Source organism: Pieris brassicae, chromosome 6 (assembly GCF_905147105.1).
Source record: "Pieris brassicae chromosome 6, ilPieBrab1.1, whole genome shotgun sequence".
In the NCBI taxonomy this organism is placed as follows: domain Eukaryota; kingdom Metazoa; phylum Arthropoda; class Insecta; order Lepidoptera; family Pieridae; genus Pieris; species Pieris brassicae.
In genome coordinates this window covers 10,640,464-10,660,722 of record NC_059670.1, presented here as the reverse complement: position 1 = coordinate 10,660,722, position 20,259 = coordinate 10,640,464, and the positions used below count along the sequence as shown (strand labels likewise).

General features: G+C 33.1%; 2 protein-coding genes across 5 annotated transcripts in view; both read right to left on the bottom strand.

The window, feature by feature from the left end:
- Positions 1 to 20,259, bottom strand: part of LOC123710778 (RNA-binding protein Musashi homolog Rbp6) — a 439,295-nt gene that overhangs the window by 367,900 nt on the left and 51,136 nt on the right. The gene's annotated exons all lie outside the window — the stretch shown is intronic.
- LOC123710777 overlaps positions 2,214 to 20,259 on the bottom strand; it is an 81,914-nt gene continuing 63,868 nt past the window's right edge. Inside the window, exon 11 of the mRNA XM_045662964.1 lies at positions 2,214 to 2,357. The gene's annotated coding sequence lies outside the window, so the exon portion shown is untranslated. The remainder of the gene's footprint in view (positions 2,358 to 20,259) is intronic.

The window sequence follows — 20,259 nt, the reverse complement described above, 5'->3', positions numbered from 1 at the left end:
AAATTGCTAAATTGTACTTCAATAAAACTTGTTCAAAAATTGTTCGATATTTTCTTCGGCAAAGAACACAAAACAACGTGACAGGGAGTACATTTCAAAAGAGTTATTGGAGCCGATATGAGAACAATTTGAGCGTAAACTGCCGCAGAATGACCAATGGACTTGCCATTACATGATTTCCGATACTAAATTTTAAAAGAAAATGAATATGGAAAATGATTCCATATAAATCGAAGGAGTTATAAAAGTAGGTCGAAGGGGTCAAGTGTTTCAATCTCTCTAGGCTCTTAGCAACCTACATGTAGACTTTTTAAGTCCGACGATCGTGCGACTCAAAGATTCTTACTTTTGAAAACTAGACATCCTACTTAGCACAGATTTCGCTTAAGAATTATTTTAAAAAAGATTTTATTCTCTCTGAAATAAATGTAAAACTAAGAAAAATTACCTTGTATATTTAACTTCCACTTCCGTCTATGTATGTGATATAATGATGTATTTTCATTGAGGCGTATTTATCGGGATTAAAGTTGAACGTGGCATATCAGATATCTTTATTAATTTAGAGCAAGCCTCTATATATACAATAGAAACACGGAGACGATAGTCTTAACAACATTATTATATATACAAATTTTTTTTGTATTATATATTTAATTGTATCTTAATAATATTCAAATCATGCAATCGGCCGGGCATTGCCCTTATTTGTGATGGCAGATGGGTGACGAAGACCCTTACTTGGAATGGTCCAGTGGGAAGAAGAAATAGAGGACGCTCACCAGAAACATAGGCAGATGGAATAAAAGGGACAGCGGGGTAGAATTGGTAAACTGTCGCGAGGATTAGAGACAAGTGGAAGACTTTGGAGGCCTTTAATCCGTCGGAGGTCGAGTACTTGTATGAAACATAATGACATAAACATGGACAGTGTAGTTTAATGAAGTGTTACCTACATAATTATAATTAAAAATGGATAAATGGAACTAAAATAAATTTAAAGTTTGATCCCTATGGAAACCTTTCTGGAATTCTGGCAGCATTTCCTCGTTGCAATGCAATAATTAATTGTATAATTACAAACAAATACAGAGACAAGAAAAATAAAACATTGCAAATTGGTATTCTAGAAACAAAACACAAGGTAACAAATAGTTGAAATACAGTCCTATAATATCGCTAACGGTTTGTTCCAAAACGAATGGAACTCTTCAATCAACGAATCAATCTACGATCGGACTGTCGCCACTTGCCATCGACAGTTCCACTTTATTACTATAAATCGTGCATAGGCCTAGAATTACGAATATTTTAAATCGCAGTCCAAATGTATTATTGTACGTTGAATATTTAGAAGTAGTTTTGTTTCCGTCGTACTGATTGTATTCTAGTTCGTAAACAAATGTGATATGTAAAATATTTCATTTTAATTGGCTTATAAATATAATCACATGTAATTAAATTACAGATCGTAAGGAAAATTACTATCAGAAATAGTTCTGATAGTGTAATTAATAATAACGGTTATGATACTATCTTTTAAATAATCTCAATTATCTACAGCGATACTTCTAACAGATAAAGGCTTGAACTGAAGAAATGTATTCGAAAAAATTTTGATCGTAACTTGTCGAAAGTTTCTCCCGAAAATGTAATATGAATTTCATCAGGGTGTTCGAGTGTGCTCAATCCAATAAGGGCCGTTTAAAAATTATGAAACTTGTGAAAATGATGTTACGGCTCATCGCTCGGACTCATTACAAGTTTGCCAGAAACCTGGTTAAGTTGTAGTGTGATTAAAGCGAACATCGGATCGCCTGCCAAAACCACTTGAGCTACCAAAGTTCCTACCTTCGTTATATTAAAGTATGCACCTTGCACAATTTTAAATCACGAAATCGATTTTGAAACTAGTAAACCTAACGTAATTTAAATTTTAACTATATTTTGATTAACTGGATTTTTTATTAATATTTAAGGTGATATCGTGGTGATGTATTGTGTATATCAGTCTGGTATTATTTTTACTAAACACTACATTTATTTTAATAAAGCTAAGATCTGTTTTATAAAGCATCGAGTGGCGAAGAATACCACCAAAATATTTTTCTATGCGCCTACTTAAAATTTATTAGCAATCTAAGTTGGTTTTGTAAAACAGTATGACCGTGGTACCTACATATAGAGGATTGAATTCAGTCAAAACTAATACATTTAATAATTACTTTAATTTGTTTTTCAAACACATGTATCAAGTGGACATTCACCGTTAAAAGTAATATGTATTAAGCGTTATAAATAAATATACAGCTCCTTCGAAGACAATCGCTGTTGCCGGATATCTTTAGGTGATTTACCTGAAAATAAAAAAAAAACTCGTTAATTTATAGCCCTGGACATTTGCCAAGCATTTCAAACAGTTGTCCAACTTGGTCTAGCCGCAAAATGAATGAAACAACGGCGTTTCACTGCTCGGTTATCAGGGTGATAGGCTTAGTGATAGACAATATAAAACTCATTTATAACCTGTCATGATGAGGCGTACTAAGGCCTTTCCCGATTCTCATTTATAACACAATCCAATGGAGAAGAGTCTCAACAGTTTTAGAGTGTGGAATTCTTCTTAATTCTCAACTTTTAATATAAATTATAATTGTTTTAGAGTGCGACAAAAGATTTTATGAAACATTTTTTATTTATGTAATTACGGCTTATCGAATCTAATCCTGACCTCTCTCGTTTCATCCATTTTTATGACTTCAACCATGCCTGCTCCTCGCTTATATGGACTTTTTATTAATCACGCAACTATTCAAAGAAGAGCCCGTATCTTTTAAGTTATTTTTAAAAATGAAGACGAAGTTTAAAACACCCTTGTCAACTTAAAAATTTAGGTAACATTATTCGAATAAATATTTACCAATATTTGTAATGGTATGTAATTATCATTATTCAAAATACAAGAGAAATGTCGCATTCGTATCTGTGTTGCTCATAACAAAATTAGAGTTATTATGCTGAATCTCATAATACTATCATATTAGATCAGATGTACTGACGCTGAAATATTTTAAATGAATTTTGTATAACTGAAAACAAACTAAAATATTTTGGTTTCTAAAGCATTGATTTTGTGTCATAACCTTGTGGTATTAGTGACACGTATATAAATGTGTGTGCGTGCCTATATATCATCTAACATCTTGCCATTATGTTAAACAAAAACTAAACTTCGATACAGAGTAATGGTGGTCAAAGCGTAAATTAATGTTCTTTAAACTTTCTAAAATAATAAATATAGAAATTCCCTTATAACTAATATTAATGACTTCGTATAATTTAAACATTTATTGTATCTCAACGATTAATACGATACTATAGACTGACTTCATAGTGTCAATGACCTCTTATCTTCGGTTAAGTAATAATTATCATAAGTTATATTTCATAAGTTAAATTCTACATTTGAAATTACCATCAACTCCGCCAATCTATTTTAGTTCTGTTAAGAATATAACAAGAGAAATCACATGACTCCTCTATTAGCCAGCAAACTGACGCAGACGTCGGAAAAATAAATTTAAAGTATATCCGTACATTTCAAAAGACTTTACGCATGAATACTGGCATTTGTCTTTTTCATTGAACTATTTACAGCTAATTGGATATTTCAAATACCGATGTGTCGTGGTGCCGGGTTTATTGTTATATTCTCTACCTAGTGAGATTAATTTATTTAAATTTTAAGATGTAATAAATAACAATGAAGAAATAACAGAGCTATTCTTCAATTTGTTTTAACATAATTAAATCCAATAAAACTGACATCGTATAAAGGTTTTTTATATGGTAAAAGCAATTTACGTAAATTCTCTTTTTCATTTCTTCTTTTTAATGTAGCAATACTGTTACACAGATTACATAAATTATCTACGAAGGGTAATGACCTCACTTAAAAAGTCACTTCCTAACAATAATTTGACAGTTCCGTTTTGTAAATTAATCGTATGAAAAACTAGCTAAACGTATTGCGTCAGCCGACGCTTATCGAAATGATCACGCGGTGTAACGACGCAAGATGCGCGGGTGAAACTGGTGCGTGCCGCGTGACGCTTGATGACGCGTTCACCACAGATCATAAACCTCTATGGTTTAATATTGTGAAAGGTTTCACAACTAATATTAAAATTATATTTCTTTCTTATATTATAGGAAATTATTTGCGATATAATATTATATATTTTGTATTGTAACGATTTAAAATCTTTAAAATCTATTACAATACAAATAAACTAATAATGATTAGATAACGGATGCTTTTACAACAAATGCGTTATTAATGTTAATCATGTACCTAAGGGTAAAATTCAGAGTCGATAAGCGTTAAGTACGACTCCCACATGTCAAAGACACTATTGATATACCTCAGTTTCTTGAGTACCGGCAATCACATGACTACTAAGTCGAACGAATTATTTTTATATTGTTTTAGAAGTAAATATAAAAACGTTCTTAGCCATTTTTTTATTAGTTTTCAATTTATTTGGTAGGCACATACAAAAATGGGATCTTTGCCCATTATAAAAAAGGCCGGCAACGCACTCGCGTACCCACTGGCATTGAGAGTGTTCATGGCCGGTATCACTTAACATCAGATGAGCCTCCTGCGAGTGGCTCGTGTTTTATAAAAAAACCTTCCATATTGGATGTGAACAATATAACTACAGTTCTTTGCTTATTGACTTTAAGAAGATTTAATTAAAGCCTTTGCTAAACGCCTTAAGTGACTGTTAAATCATAATTAAGTCGAATGTAGTAGTCGAAGTAAGAAGTAGACATGGGGAGAAATTGGATGTGCCAAAAATCAATCTGGAACTGTTTAGGAAAACCACCTTTTGTATGGCAATTAAGGTTTACAATAATTTACCAAAAGAAAAAAAAATCTTCCGACTAAAGTCTTTAAAAATCGACTTGGTGTATTATTTTTGGAAAAAAATTATTATTCAATAAATGATTATTTGGGTGAGACACTGTAATTGAAATAAATTTAATAACAAAAGTTTTATATGATATGTACGACAAATAAGAATTGACCAATTCATATTAATAATAATATTAAATGTATAACTCCTTTAAAGACAAATTTGCACGCCATTTGTATGTGGCAGAATATGCGAACTTACTATTGTATCACCTTTTTGTACCATATTCTTGCAATAAGTTATTATGATTATTATTAACTAACTACTCTGAGTACGGCCGTCAGTGTAAACATGTAAGACTTGGCTTGACAAAACCTTTTCAAACTTATTTTAAGATGGAATTCATAACGCCTTTGATTTTCATCTGCCAGAGTTGTTGACTGAATCGCACGATCTAAATGCTTCTCGGAATAAGTAGGTTACAATATTCAAGTATATTAAATAAATAGACGTCGTTTTTGTACCGATTCAGTATTTGAAAGACTTTTTATCACTGATATTTTAAGTAGCTTCATATAACCCAACCATACTTTTTGACGTCTTTATAAGCCTTGTATCTGCTTAAAGAAGCGCAAATAAAACAAGTGCAAATAAAATAAAGATTATTTGATGTATCCTAAAACAGTTTCACAGAAACAAAAAAGATATTTTTTTGCTTGATAAAAGCTTGCCAACTTTCGGTACACTGACACATTTGTGAAAGAATCACAATATACAATTATTAATGCAAACATGACATATACGAAGAGATAATACAAATATTAAACAAAACAATTAAAATTACAAAAACAAAACGAAAATTTAATAGTGTGAGCAACTATGCATATCCAGACCAAGCTTGTGTATCAGAATGCTCAATCTAGTCATCGGTAAGCTTTGACCAATACGCGTTCATCGGAGGAAGAAATGAAATGATAGGATGCCTGGTGTACAAAAAATTTAAATTTTGATAAAAGGTGATGATTTAGGACACATCATACGAGAAAAATACTAATAAACTATGAATATAGAATCTAATGAAGTTACTTTCAAGTAACTAACTAATTTGAATAATTATTATTAACCTAATACGGTCCGCACAAACGTTTACTTTTTATCGTTAAAAAATCTTGTCGTATCATAAATATGAGACGTTTACTTTTAGCAAAATTAACACTTAGCTGACTTAATTCATTACAGCCTCTTAATAAATATTAATTTATATCCTATACTTGAATCCCTAAACAATGTCACGGGCAATATTATTAAAAAGGCCTTTAAACAAAAACTCCATAATTAAAAGCTAATAAAAACTAAGTGGATGCATGCTAAGTAGTCATTATATCCGTTAGCTTTCGTTATGTTCTGTTTAAACTTAAACGGTCCAATTATGAATGAAAATTACATTGTTTTCACTTAAGGCAAAATAATGTTTCATGTCGAAAAACACCTGTTTTCGTATTTATTATGGATCGTGAGTATCAATTAAGAGAAAATACATTATATTGAATTTTACTTGGACGTCACTGCAACGGTATTTATAACGTGACCATGTGTGACATCCGTTATAGAGACACATTTCTGCGTCTATATCGTAAAATTTATTTAATTTGCCTAACTAATAATATTACCGGGTACTATCTGGTGTGCAACTATATACGAATAGTCATTTATATCGTGTGTATCATGAAAGAAACATAAGAAAAGGCGTCACGAAGGATTTACGCGAGCCACCTCTTCCAACCGTAAAAAACGCAATTTCGGATCTCCACATGGAATGGGCCCCACATACTGTTTTTCACCTCTGGGTAGGAGCTCCCCAGTTCTCTTTCAACTTGACCGTATTCAACGAAGATTGGATTGAATCGTCGACGACTAATTCCTTTCCGAGCGGCTTGATCCCTTGGCGTTGCGTAGAGTTGTGGGGCCACTCTGCATCTTCTACCGCGTTTACCATGGAGAGTGTTCAAAGGAGTTGTTCGGATTAATGTCTGCACTATGTGGAACCAGCTGCCCACTGAAGTATTTCTGAACCAATTCGATTTAGGGACTTAGGTAATTCTTAAAAGGCCGCCAACACACTCGCGAACACTCTGGCGTTCAAGGTGTCCATGGGCGTCGGTATCACGTAACATTAGGCGAACCGACCGTTTGCAGGGGGCGGGTTCTATTAAAAAGTAAGCTCCAAGTAGATGATTGGCAAGGAATACTGTGTCGATTTCAAGTCTTCATTTAATATATTGAATACAAAATTAACGTTAAACTGTCATTGTTATTATACACAATATATGTATTTTAAAATCGTTGTATTTGAGCATAATTTACTCTCATATTACAATTTATATAATTCTTAGAAAACTACTATATTTATCAAATTCACAAAAATATCGTCTTATGTAATTTGATACATTTTTTTTTTCTTTACTCACAGTGGTTGCCTGGATGAGATCGCTCGAAAGCGATAAGGCCGCCAGTTGCCCTCCTTTTGATTTAATTATGGTCAATTGTTTTATCGTAGTGTGACGAAGTGATAATAAATTGTTTAATATTTATTACATCCAGCCGAGACAGTCAGGTTGAGATATAGGAAAGATTAAATCTTAAATTAAATCTCAATCTTTAAAGTGTGTTACAACGTATCATCAATTATTATAATAAGCTTTACATGTCGTGTTGTAATCGTGTCAATGAAAGGTCGTTAAGACTTAATGTTAATTATATTATCTACGTATACCTATGAAAGAGCTGTGTCGGCCTAGTGTCAAAAGAGTTCAGCGAGCGACGCTCATCCCTGAGGTCATAGTTTCTATCCCCGGCTGATCGTGAGAAAACCGCCTTGCCTTAGACCCCAAAAGTCGACGGTGTGCCTTACAAGAGGCTGATCACCTACTTACTTATTACATTGACAAATGATCATGAAACAGATACAGAAATCTTAGGCTCATACCTAAAAAGGTTGTAGCGCCACTGATTTATTATATCTATAGAACAAATAGCAATGTTTTTCTAATAAAAAGAACATTAATTACACATAAACGTATAATCATAGGAACGCGCGTTACAAAAATTCAACACCGAAGTTAGAATTGTAAGCACTCTCTTATAGACAGAATTCAATAATATAGGGAAATTGACGACGCCGATGTTTCAAGTTAACGGCTAAACACAGATGGCGGAATTTGCAATTTTTTTTTGTCAAAGCAGATGATTACGTTGGCGATATTTTGCCAATTATTAAGCTCATTATTCGTTTCATGGGAATCGGTAGTGATTACTAAGTAAGGTCAGTTTGCTGTGTTTGAACGTGGTTTTAAAAACGCTAGCCTAGAAACTCAACAGAAAATAGCATTTAAATTCTTGTATGTTGTTAGGATTTTAACGATTATTGTTAAAGAGGTCGCACCTCACAAAAAGTTTGTAATTTTTAATAACTAAATGTTCAGGGAAATCATATAAACGGTACAGTGAGTCCATTCAATATCATAGAATATATAAATAGACCTAAATGTTATTCGTCTCTTTTACCTTATCACTATTTTAATTTTCTCACAGCTTTTTCACGGAAGAAATTAATGGCGTATTTTTATACCTTTATTCAACGGACCCTCTTACTCAAATTAAAACTAGGACCACTCTTTATCTTTTCATTACATAAGACTCAAAGAACTTTATCGCACTCAAAGGCGAGAGCGGAATTATACTCTGTAAAATTTACGTATATTCAAAAATATTGTATATGAATACGCCTGAAAGATAAGCGATAAAGTTGCTGGAGTCCGCGGTAAAAATTCCCCAAACTAAAGTGAGGGAAAATTCATAACGCGCTTACCAGTTCGCCTCACCTGTCTCGTTAAACTTCGGAATTTTTAAATTAAATTCTGAATACCATCGAGTAGACAAAGTTGCGAATTCTTTAAATTCGGTATCATAATTAATCTTGCCTTAGCTTAATAAACAAAGATGGCTTCTAATTGTTAATGGGATGACGAATAATGTAATTGCAGTTGCGCTGAGAACCTTCGGAAATCATACGATCGCTTTCAATACAAAATATTAAACAATTTCCCACGGCAACAGCTAAGTGATTACAACAACTTCGAAGCATTTACTTCGGTTGTAGGACCCACATAATTTAATTAATTGTAACCAAATATTTAATTTGCTTGCTTGTATAACGAACAAGCAACAAGTAAGATTACGAAAGCCTCCAAATCCGACCTACTAATGATACATATGCAGGCAGAAGTGGGAACTGCTTCTCGGCTCTAAGTGAATGTGAGACACATTGTACGTGATTGACCACCACATCGCAGGGAATAAAAACATATAGATCGACGTATTTTATATGATAAAATATTGTTGGAATTAGGTCGAAAAGTGGTCAATGGCTTTGATTACTTGTAAAATGGCATATATCGATGTCGTAACTGACCCTTACAACAGCCCATGGACGACGTCAGCGAGGTAGGACACCAAACGCAATACTGTACTATGTTATTGATTTTTACCGCCCGGTGGGCGGGGCCAAACCTGTGCGAAAGGGATCTCGCGATTGCCCCTTCATTAAATCAGAAGAGAAACCTTGATTTCTATTCGTACAGTTTCTAATTAAGGACGTACCCATTAACCAACTATTTAAAATAGGTAAAGCCTTCAGTTGGCAGAAAAATAATTGTGATCATAAACTCGCTAAAATTATTTTGTGATGTAAATATTCTCCCGTCTGTTAGAGAGATTTCAATGTCTTTGCGTAATTATTGCGGGTTATTGTTTTGTTGGAAATCCATTAAAATTGTCGACTAAACGCAAATAGTCAATTTTACTAGCACTAAAGTCCAGTACCCATGAACAATTACTTTAATCGCGAAGTTTGCGCGAAACTTTTCAATAGCGCAGCTAAGTTCTCATTACTGTACAAACGCAAACTTCTTAGAATACGATTAGTAATGTGTTTTCCTTTGTGTCCACAATCTAGACTTTCAAACGCTTTCGTTGACTATAAATTCTGGAATTTAACTGCCATAACTACGCTGAATAACTTTATTCTAAATATACCAATTAGTTAATTTAAAGATTAGGAAATGAGTTATCTTGTACAACTATCTAGTAATACCAATTTCGTGAAGTGAGTAAAGCCTCACCGAAGCGTGATATCAATGATTTTTATCCTCTCAGCTCTAAGAAATTTCTAAGTCTTCAACTGCAGAAGTGAGAAAACTGCAAATCATGTTCTGGAAAGTTAGTAGATTGTGTAGTTAAAATGTTCTAGTGACATTTCGCTGAGTGCATCAGTTCAGGGCTACAACTTAGGCTGTGCACACGTTTAACATTGAGAGCGGGTTGAGATTTGGATGGATTAAATAGTATGTATATGACAGGTACGTAGTTGTCTTGAAGAATAATAAAAATGCGTGAGTTTATCTAAAAATGAAGAAAGAGAAATTCATTGAATAAAAGTTATAAGGATATCATCTCTTCTCAAAGAGTCATTGTTAAAGTTTTAATTATGTCAAAGTCAAAACAGTTATTTCTGTCTCCAATCCAAATTAACAACAATATTGTTGGGCAAGTTGTTTTGATATTATATAATGGGCATATGCCCATTTAATATAGATTTTTTTTTCAAGTAGTTATATTTGTCTGTATGGTTATTGATACTGATAGATTAACAGAACTTACTTATGTTTATAGTCTATGGTTTTTGTTAGAACTTCTTATGAACTGAAGTTCTGAAAAAATCCGTCAATAAACTCGGTAATTGGCCTAGTAGCTTCAGCGCGCGACTCTCATCCTTGAGGTCGTAATTTCGATATCCAGCTGTGCACCAATGGACCTTCATTCTATGTGCGAATCAAACATTCGCTCAACCGGTGAAGGAAAACATCGTGAGGAAACCGGCTTAGACACAAAAAGTCGAAGGCGTGCGTTAGGCACAGAAGGCTGATCTCCTACTTGCCTATTACTTTAACAAATGATCATGCAATAGATACAGAAATCTAAGGCACAAACCTCAAAAGGTTGTAGCACCATTGTATTTTTTTTTAAACTCGGTAAGTGACTTTCAATTTCTAAATCGCTACGCTTATCGCCTCATTTGAAACACCTCCTTTAGAGGACGCGAATCGAGACGGCCGCGCGCTCAGGATCGTGTCGCGAGTACAATACTGCTCTCAATTCTGACCTAAAACCTGCATAAATATCAACCATTATTCTCACATCCATTTCCTTCTTCAAAATTAAAACTATTCATACATGAAAATTCCGGGAAATTAAAGCATTTCTTTAAATTAAATCACATTCAAAATGTCTCTAAATAATTATAAATATTTGTTACGTCAAGCAAAATGTTCATCAATTGTAGAAACCTAGTCGAATCCGACAGTTGCAGTTAATGAGGCAATTGAATTAAATCTACGACATTCAATTCTCTCTACTTCATGGAATTATTCATTTATCAGCGAGCAATCAAATTTACCGTAAGATCTATTACATTTCAGTAGCTATATTATGGATAGAATATGCACTATTATTTGAAGTAATTTAATTAATTTATTTATCACGTTATTTACAAAACGTTGTATACATCACGACTTGGTTAACGAAAGTAACATTCAGTTTCGGCATTTTATAGTCGTCATTGATATGAAAACATGCAATTCACAGGTAGAAGCGAAACCTTCAAAAGTTCTGGTTTCAAGATAATGAGACGAATGTATTTTGAATTTTTAAGTTGAATATTTTGATAGAAGTTCTTATAATGAATAATATGTAAATAAGACTTTTTACCACTATTATAAAGACTTAGTATTAGACGTTTATTTAAAATATCTTTTTTTCAACTTAATTTATAAATTAAGTTAAAGTTTATACACACTATAATGCTTCCTATTTCATTTTCTTCCACGTTAAAGCTTATGTGTCTGTCTCTTTTTACTGTCGCTTTTTCGTTTCAACGACTTTCATATCACAACGACGCTGAAAAAGTTTTCACTTCAAAAATAAGATTATATTAGCATAAAGTCTTATATATAATTATGTGATTAGTGTGTTTACATAACGGTGCACGTATCTGTGGTCCATTGGAGGGGATATTCTATAAAAACTGTCACTAAATCCGGGATGAAAATACGTAAATAATTATAGGTTAATAGAGAGCTGTCAAGCATTTTCATTCAATAACAGCAAAGAAGTGGGTGGTCCAAGCAATCGTAGCTTTAAAGAGAGGAAGTATAAATGCAGACATTATTTAACCACAATTCCAGTTATTTTCTGCCACCCTTCACCACCCAGCACCCACTTACCGCGTAACCGACATAGGAAAGTACCTATTTATTAATCACGGCGATCCATACCGACTTGTCAACATATTTTTCAGTTTTACAGACCACATTTAGGCCGTGGAAGCGTGGGAGGCTTTGTTAATAAAAACCTTACTAAAAGGAAGTCGGAGTATTCATTTCAATTCATCGAAGAGGTCTCGTTAAAAATTACTTTTTGATACAATCTTTTGTACATTTTACTACATATACATATCAATAAATTACAGACTTGGTAACACATTATTAAAGTGGGCCGGTCAAATTGCCCGGGTTCGTGAGGACAAATGGATCAAAAAGATCCTTATATAATGGCCCAGTGGGAAGAAACCCACCAGAAACCTGGGAAGGCGATATAAAATAAGTATTGGAAGATAATAGCGAAGTTGAGAGACAGTTGGAAGATTTGGGAAGGCCTTCACTCCGCCGGTGTTGATGAACTAATATTGAATAAAATAACAATCTTAATTTTATTTTTATTACGTAAATCAGTGTGTTAACAGTAACTTGGAGTGTTAAACACGAAAAGTCTACATAAAACAGATTTTTTTATATTCCTTTATATATTATCAAAAATATCAAAAATCAAGCAAGCGATAAATTAATCACATTCCCCATATTGCTCATAAATCATCCTCATCCGGGTAAAATCCTTCGTCATTTAATGAAACTTTTTAAACTGCGATTAGTCCATACATTTTTCACGTGAGAGCTAAAAGGGTCGCGCCATCTAGTGAGCCGTATAACTGAAAGGATCGCGGCCGTTTTATTGTTTACCAAAACAATAGTCGACCTCTTCGAAGTCATTAACCTACCTAGAGCCTCGGTTTCGTGTCACTCTTAGTAAAATATGTGCAAGTTTTAACAGGCTCGATATATGGTATTACTTTCATACAAAAAAAAACTGTTTATTGTATAAGAACGCAATAATAAATGTTGTTCGTACTTAGAATTTTAATGTAACTTTTTTTGAGCCTAATATATAAGATTTATGTGTGTGGTAATCATAATAATATATAATATTATTTATTTCCACTGTACATAGAGAATGAACAATATTCAAATTTCAAAATAATTTATAAGTAACACCATGTACATAGCATTGTCTTTTGTTACCATAGCTTTTACACATTAAGAAAACACTTTTTAAACGGATTGAAGCTATGTCTTATTATTATAAACTTATAATTATTTTACATAAATTTAAATTTTTCTGACGTTTCGCGTGCTTTACAGCGTGCGTGGTCACGGTGACTGAAGACAAAAGGTGTTGAATGTCAAAAGTACCACAGCTGTAGAGAAACTTGTGTTATCTGTATTTATTTCTCTGGAGTTGATATCGACTAAAAGATGACTGGTTTTTGCAGAAATGACTCACGGTGTCCTCTATATATATGTATATCCTCTATAATAATTTTCTAAACACCATGTACACTTTTGATTCTCAACATACATATTGATAATAATAATAGAAAATTAAAAAGATTGTGCCCTGTGGCAGAGTACCTTTGAAGCTGGCAGCATATCCTCGCTATTGCGATACTTATTCGTTGAGTGAGGAAAGCACCAGTGACCAGTACTACCACGTGCCAACATAAATGTTTAACTAACTGTTATTATTATATAATATATATTTTAAAATAATAATATTTTTTTATTTTGAAAATAGAATACTTTTAGACTCAATTAATTTGTATATAATTTTATAAGATGCTGTTTGAAATTCTTTTCACACGTTTTGACTGACTCGAAACCAGGACGTCAGGGTTATACACCGTATTCTTTAACCACTCAGATCATCAATAAAACAGTATCTTATGAATTTTGGCTCAATCCGAACAGGCTGAAAACTGTATAATTTTATTATCCCGCAAACACGCGAAGAACATGGCCGTACAACTTTGAAGTTTGGACTCCCATAATAATTATAGAAGACATCGTTTGATCATAAAATATTTATTGATGTGAATTGTAAGCTATTAAAAGTTTTAATGTGTTTAACTTTTATTTATATTTTTGCCTTCTTCTGCCATCATAGCAAAAGTCCTTGATGGGTCATATAACCCCTTTTCTGTGTGTTAATCAGAGTTAGTCGACAGTTAAATATGATGACATGAACGGAAATAACCAAATAATATGATACAAAAATCATTCATTTTCAGGTGTTAATTTAAATTTTTATCAGTAAGCCACGAAATGCAATGCCGTCGCTCGACATGTTGACTTTATAATTTGATACTGGATGTTGATTTTTCTCTGTATTAAAAAGTCCTGACAATACTCCAAATATAAAAAATACATATTTGAAATAGGTAGATTGCTACATTGGGACCAAGGAAAAAAGCTGGAATCGTACTCACAAGCCCTCTGGCAATGAGACTGTCCACGTGCGGTGTTCCAGCAAGCCTCCTGTTGTATAAAAATATATATTGCCTAGAGGTTCACGGGGGTATTGTACGTATAAATGATCACCGACAAAAAATTCGTGAGATTTCAATAATAGATAATTTAAAAGAAACTTAAGTATTTTTTTAAACACATTGTACTGTATTTATAGAACTGTAAAACCTTGAACGAATTTGTACCAAAATTCAACTTTTGCCAACGAAAACATTTGATTTTTAACATGAATTTCTACTTTAAATTAAGGCATGAAAATGGATGGCTCAATTTTGTGTGTCAGAACGTGCTGAAGGACGCCTGATCTGACAATTCTGCGAGTTGCTTGACACCTGGTAACCCTACTCAAGTACCCACCAGAATAAAGGAATAATGTGTACGCTACGGTGTAGGCATGCTTCTTGATAACTATAGTTTTACATATTGAGACTTAAAAAATAAATGCTACTTAATTGAAAGTTTATTATTATAATATCTTGTGGACACGTTGTGGCTATATAATATTGAAACCAGAACACATTCTCTAACAACTAATACAAACGTCAAAGATCACGTTAAAATTACAAAAATGGATGTTTTATATTTTAAGTTATGTACCCATAAAATGATGTTGTAGTGTAAAACTTACATCAAAACATTTATAAGTAAGGTATTGATTTTAATGCTTTCATTTTTCCTATACAGTGTTTTGCGATACCGTCACACCCACATCCGACGCTGTCCGTTACCTTTCCTATAGTGAGGACGAATTCAAACTTCGAAACGAACTTAAACGAAACTATCACTGACATTCCGGAAATAGCTGAGGTTGACATTTGACACCAAGAAAACAATCTTTGTTCGTGCGCCCCTGACAATGTGCACTCGGCATAGCTATGTTTGTAGTGTTTTGTTTTGTTTCAAAAAAAGAATAACCACTTTCAAATATAGAAGACCGCATTAAAGAATATTTTTTAATGTACCTCATTTAACGAATTAGGTACTTTAAATATAAAAAATATGGTGAAAAAGTTGCCGACCATAAAACTAATCTGAAATCACTAATTAAATGAAACTTTCGTAAAATTAAACAAATAACGTTCAGTTTTAGTTTAATCTGTGTCAACCGTATTCCCAATAGTATTCTAAAAAATGCCTATTTTTAAACTGTTAACTAAAAATTATGCTGATGTTATAAGGGAAAGTTCAAAGGCCAAACAAGAGATTTCAATCGCTCTTTTAAATCGCTACGAACTCGACTGTTTTGTAGAATCTACGTCACATACGATACAAAAAGTAAATCTTTTGATATGGACTTCCTTATTTCTATTAGCAATATTACAAGGAAAGTATTTGTATTTTTATTGTTTTGAAACAATTCGACTTTGTATTTACATAACGAATAAAATCAAACACTAGATTTCAAAAAATTATTTACAATAAGACTGTCACATTATGCTTGAATAACATATACTATATTTAGTTCCAAAATATCATAAGTCACTAATATCCAAAACACAATTAAAACATTTAAAGCGAAACAAAATCAACATTATATTGTTAATGATTAAAATATATATTACAATTATTGTTATGTTTGTAATTTGGATTTATGGACGGTTTTGTAATATAAAGAGTAATTTCAGAAAACCTTCATATTAAGGCCGTGCATTATGCGCATTGTATAGTCTCTTGCATATGGATGACTATTGCGACAAACGTAACGCAGTCTGTATAGTTTTGTGACTGTGAAATTTAATTATTTTTAAACCTCATTCACTTAGTATTAAAATATTTTTTTACACCTGATTGACAATTGACGTTACTTATACAACCGGCCAGTACGTTTTAATGTTAAACCGAATATAATAATCTATAATTACCATAGATAATGGACAAATAAAATAAGAATACTACACGATTTAATCTAGATATTGACTATAAACAATAGCATTATATAAAAACCGTCCTTACAATTTAAACAATAATTCTGTCTGCAAACTGAAAGACAATTTAAGGGGTAAAATGAAATTGGTTCGTTGAAAATAGGCCATGTAGAAACAGAAAACCATTTTGATCTCCCACAATACACCTAGTGTCAGTAAATGACGCAAAGCTTTGTAGCTGGACTTGGCGAATGTAATTCGGAACATACCATCCTACCTTTATCGAATTGTAATAATTTAATACGACGCTTACCTATCGAATTGCTGCCAGAAAATGAAGTTATGCATGATTGTACCTACGCCAAATGTATTAATAATTATTAGGATATTAAGTTTATTTTATTAATGATGTCAAGGATTTTCAATGGATTTTCAGTTTATTCATAAATTAACAATGATAATTAATTAATATTTTATAGAATTATTTGCAAAAAATGATATACCACAGCTGTTTTTATAATTGTGTATTTGGCCCAATTTTGATTATATAGATTGACAGCGATTGTCAATCCTGTGGTCGGCGTTTCCGGCTCTAATACAGACTATTAAAATTCCTTTCTCCTACTACTACCTACTAACTATTTCCTCCTTCAATTCTTTGTTTTCGGAAAAAGGACACAACTAAGGCCTAAGAAGGTTTTATCACTTAATTGATATTATTATGTATCTATTAAATACATGTTTTATTGAACTGTAAGTAGCACAGGAGGCAACAGCGTGGGAAGCGTTTACAATGTGCAGGATACAATATGGAGCGCGATACAAAAGATAGCAAACAATACTCATCTGTACAGTGAGCTAGTCACCACGATCGCTTACGTTGCCGTTTTTGTATATAGGGGGCGATATATCGATTGACGTTTTCTTAATTAAAACAGCTTTGTGGAAAAAACAGAATGCTTCTACGTAGTCTGTTAATTAGTGGTGTCATGACAATTGACATTGACAGATTGATAGTTTTTTTAATGTACCCTAATATAACATTAGTTTGCTTATTAGAATTATTGCACCAGTTTTGACATTTGAGATCTTACTACGTGTGTTGAAAGATAGTTAATCAATTAAGTCAGTTGAAATAAGGCGGCAAATATCTATTCAGACAGGTCATTGACGTAAGAGAGAGAAGATTAGTAGCAGACACATATTTTTGTCTCTTATAATAGCTGTCCTGTGGACGCATCTGTTTGAAATTCACGAGATCAGCTATAATTCATTTCATCATCGTTGAGGCAGAATACGAAATTCCAGTTGTAGCACCTCGACGACCGTCGGTTCGCATCTGAGCGTTTCAAAGGAGTTTTTACCGAGCACCACCACTATGTGGACAGCTGCCACACTGAACTTCTTCCGAACCAATTCAACTTGGTTTGAAATTCCTTCAAGAAAAGAGCGTACCATTGGCATTCTAAGTGTCCATGGGCATAAGTAACACTTAATATAACATGACTCTTCTGCACGGATGGACCATGTTCTACATAAAAAATAGTAATTTTACCACTAACAGCTATCGCAATGACATGTGAGCCACACCCAAAACTTAACCCAATCATCAGGTGAACGCGACCACAAGCTTACCTTAATAACGGTTTTTTTTTTCTATTTTTTATCGTAGTCATTGTGGCAAAATGGACTTTTAAATATAGAATACTTGAAATTTTGAAATGTTCCAGGTTCAATAATGTCTATTTTAGAAGGAAGGAAATCCAAGTGCAATGCTCCGGATCGATAGAGTTAACACCTCAGGGCGTATTTATAGAAACTAGTAATTCGATAATGCAGAAAGTGGAGCCGGCCGCCTTAATCTGTCACAACTAGATAACAGAAACTTAGCAGTGATGTAAACTGATTTACAATATTATCGTAGACGCAATATGATTTTAATTTTCATTACAGATGTACTCCTCCTACTAATAATTGTTATATTTCAGTTTAATTTATATAAGGCCATCTTCAGAAATTACACTATTTATGTAAAAAAACTATACAAATTTTTATTTATACTAACAGACAGGCCTATTTTTTTAAACTTAATAATCAAGTTTTACCACTTGAATGTAATAAGTAAACAGTGTCTAAGATTTGGAGCAATACGATTTAGAAGTAAGTTAAAGCGTAGACACAATTACATATAAAGGGTCGAATCGATAAGGAGGTAAGCTAGAGGTATATTCTATATTCAAAAATTTCTTGGACAATATAGATATAGAAACAAAAAATATGTTTTATAAAAGCACCAGGGTATCCAACTTGGCGAGACCTTTATAAGCCGATTTCCTGACTATATTTTCCTTACCGTAAGAGTTACATGCCGTTACATACGCCCATGTCAAGAAAAGTCCACTGGTCAGTACTACATTTTATAAGACAACACTGCTCTCTTTTAAAAAAAAAGAATACCTGTTACACGACAACTTGACGAACATGTAATTCCCCAAATAATTTGATTCATTCCACACGAATAAATCGATTTTACGGCGGAAACCGTAAAGTTGAATCGGAAAGTTTCAACAGAAGTGCAGATTCAAGAATATTTCATGATGTCTCAAGAGTAGTTTATAATTGCTATTAGTAGTTAAATTCAGTAATTAAGCGGCAAAAGAAAATACGCTTTTAAATTAATGGGTGTGTAAAATTGTCGCTTAACGGTCGCGAAGTTCTGCGCCAGACGGATTACGGGAAGATAATTTTGTATGTTAATAAGCCTTTCACGTGATCCCGTAAATATACTCCATTACCATTTACTAAGAAAAACTTCGGCAGATGACACATTTCGCAAGTATATTATAGGTTATACTATATAGTTATACTCGTATATATCTGTACAAATCTATGTACCTGTAAGGTACAAAATTAAACCAATTTTAATGAAACCGAGACTAAGGGGGAATTTGAAATCGACACTATTCTCTACGACATCTATATTTTACATCTCAAGTCAGAATCTCGTCAGGAGCGCTGTCAAAAATGTTAAAAAAAGGTTTGACAGCTCCTAATACTCCTGGACTTCGAAATGTATTTTGATATACGCGAGTATATATACGTCGTGTGTCCTTTATGAGCCTCACCCTGAATCCCCCTAAAATTACTATATCCATGATTACGCTTTCTACGTGGAATTTAAACTTTTAGTCCACGATTTATTCCTAAGAGAACTGTAAATCGAGTTCTCCCAGTCATTACACCACCACTAGAGCGAGACATAAAGATATTCTAATTTCAAACATTAAATTACAGAGCTCCTTAAAAACCTAATACGCTGTTGGAACAATTATCATTAATGGAGTGCCTCTCGGTACAAGATGCAGCCTGTCTGAGACGTGACAGTTCTACGAGGGTTCCTCGCTGAGTGGGAGGGAAGAACCTTTTGAATTATGGCCGTGGTCTGCCCCAGCACTTATCTCTGCATAATGACGCAGAAATCGGCTAAGATGAACCTGTTGTTATGGATCTGGGGGAGGTAATTAGTGTATATCCTCTGCCTTTATTGTTTAATCGTAATCTAGTGTAAAACATACGTTAATTATTTTGTGTTTATGATTGTTTCGTTATATAATATTTCATTTAACATTAAACCTGTCATTTCAAATTCTTGAAAGGTATATTCAAGACATAACTGAGACACACTTGACAATGCTTAAAAGGATAAAAAATATAATT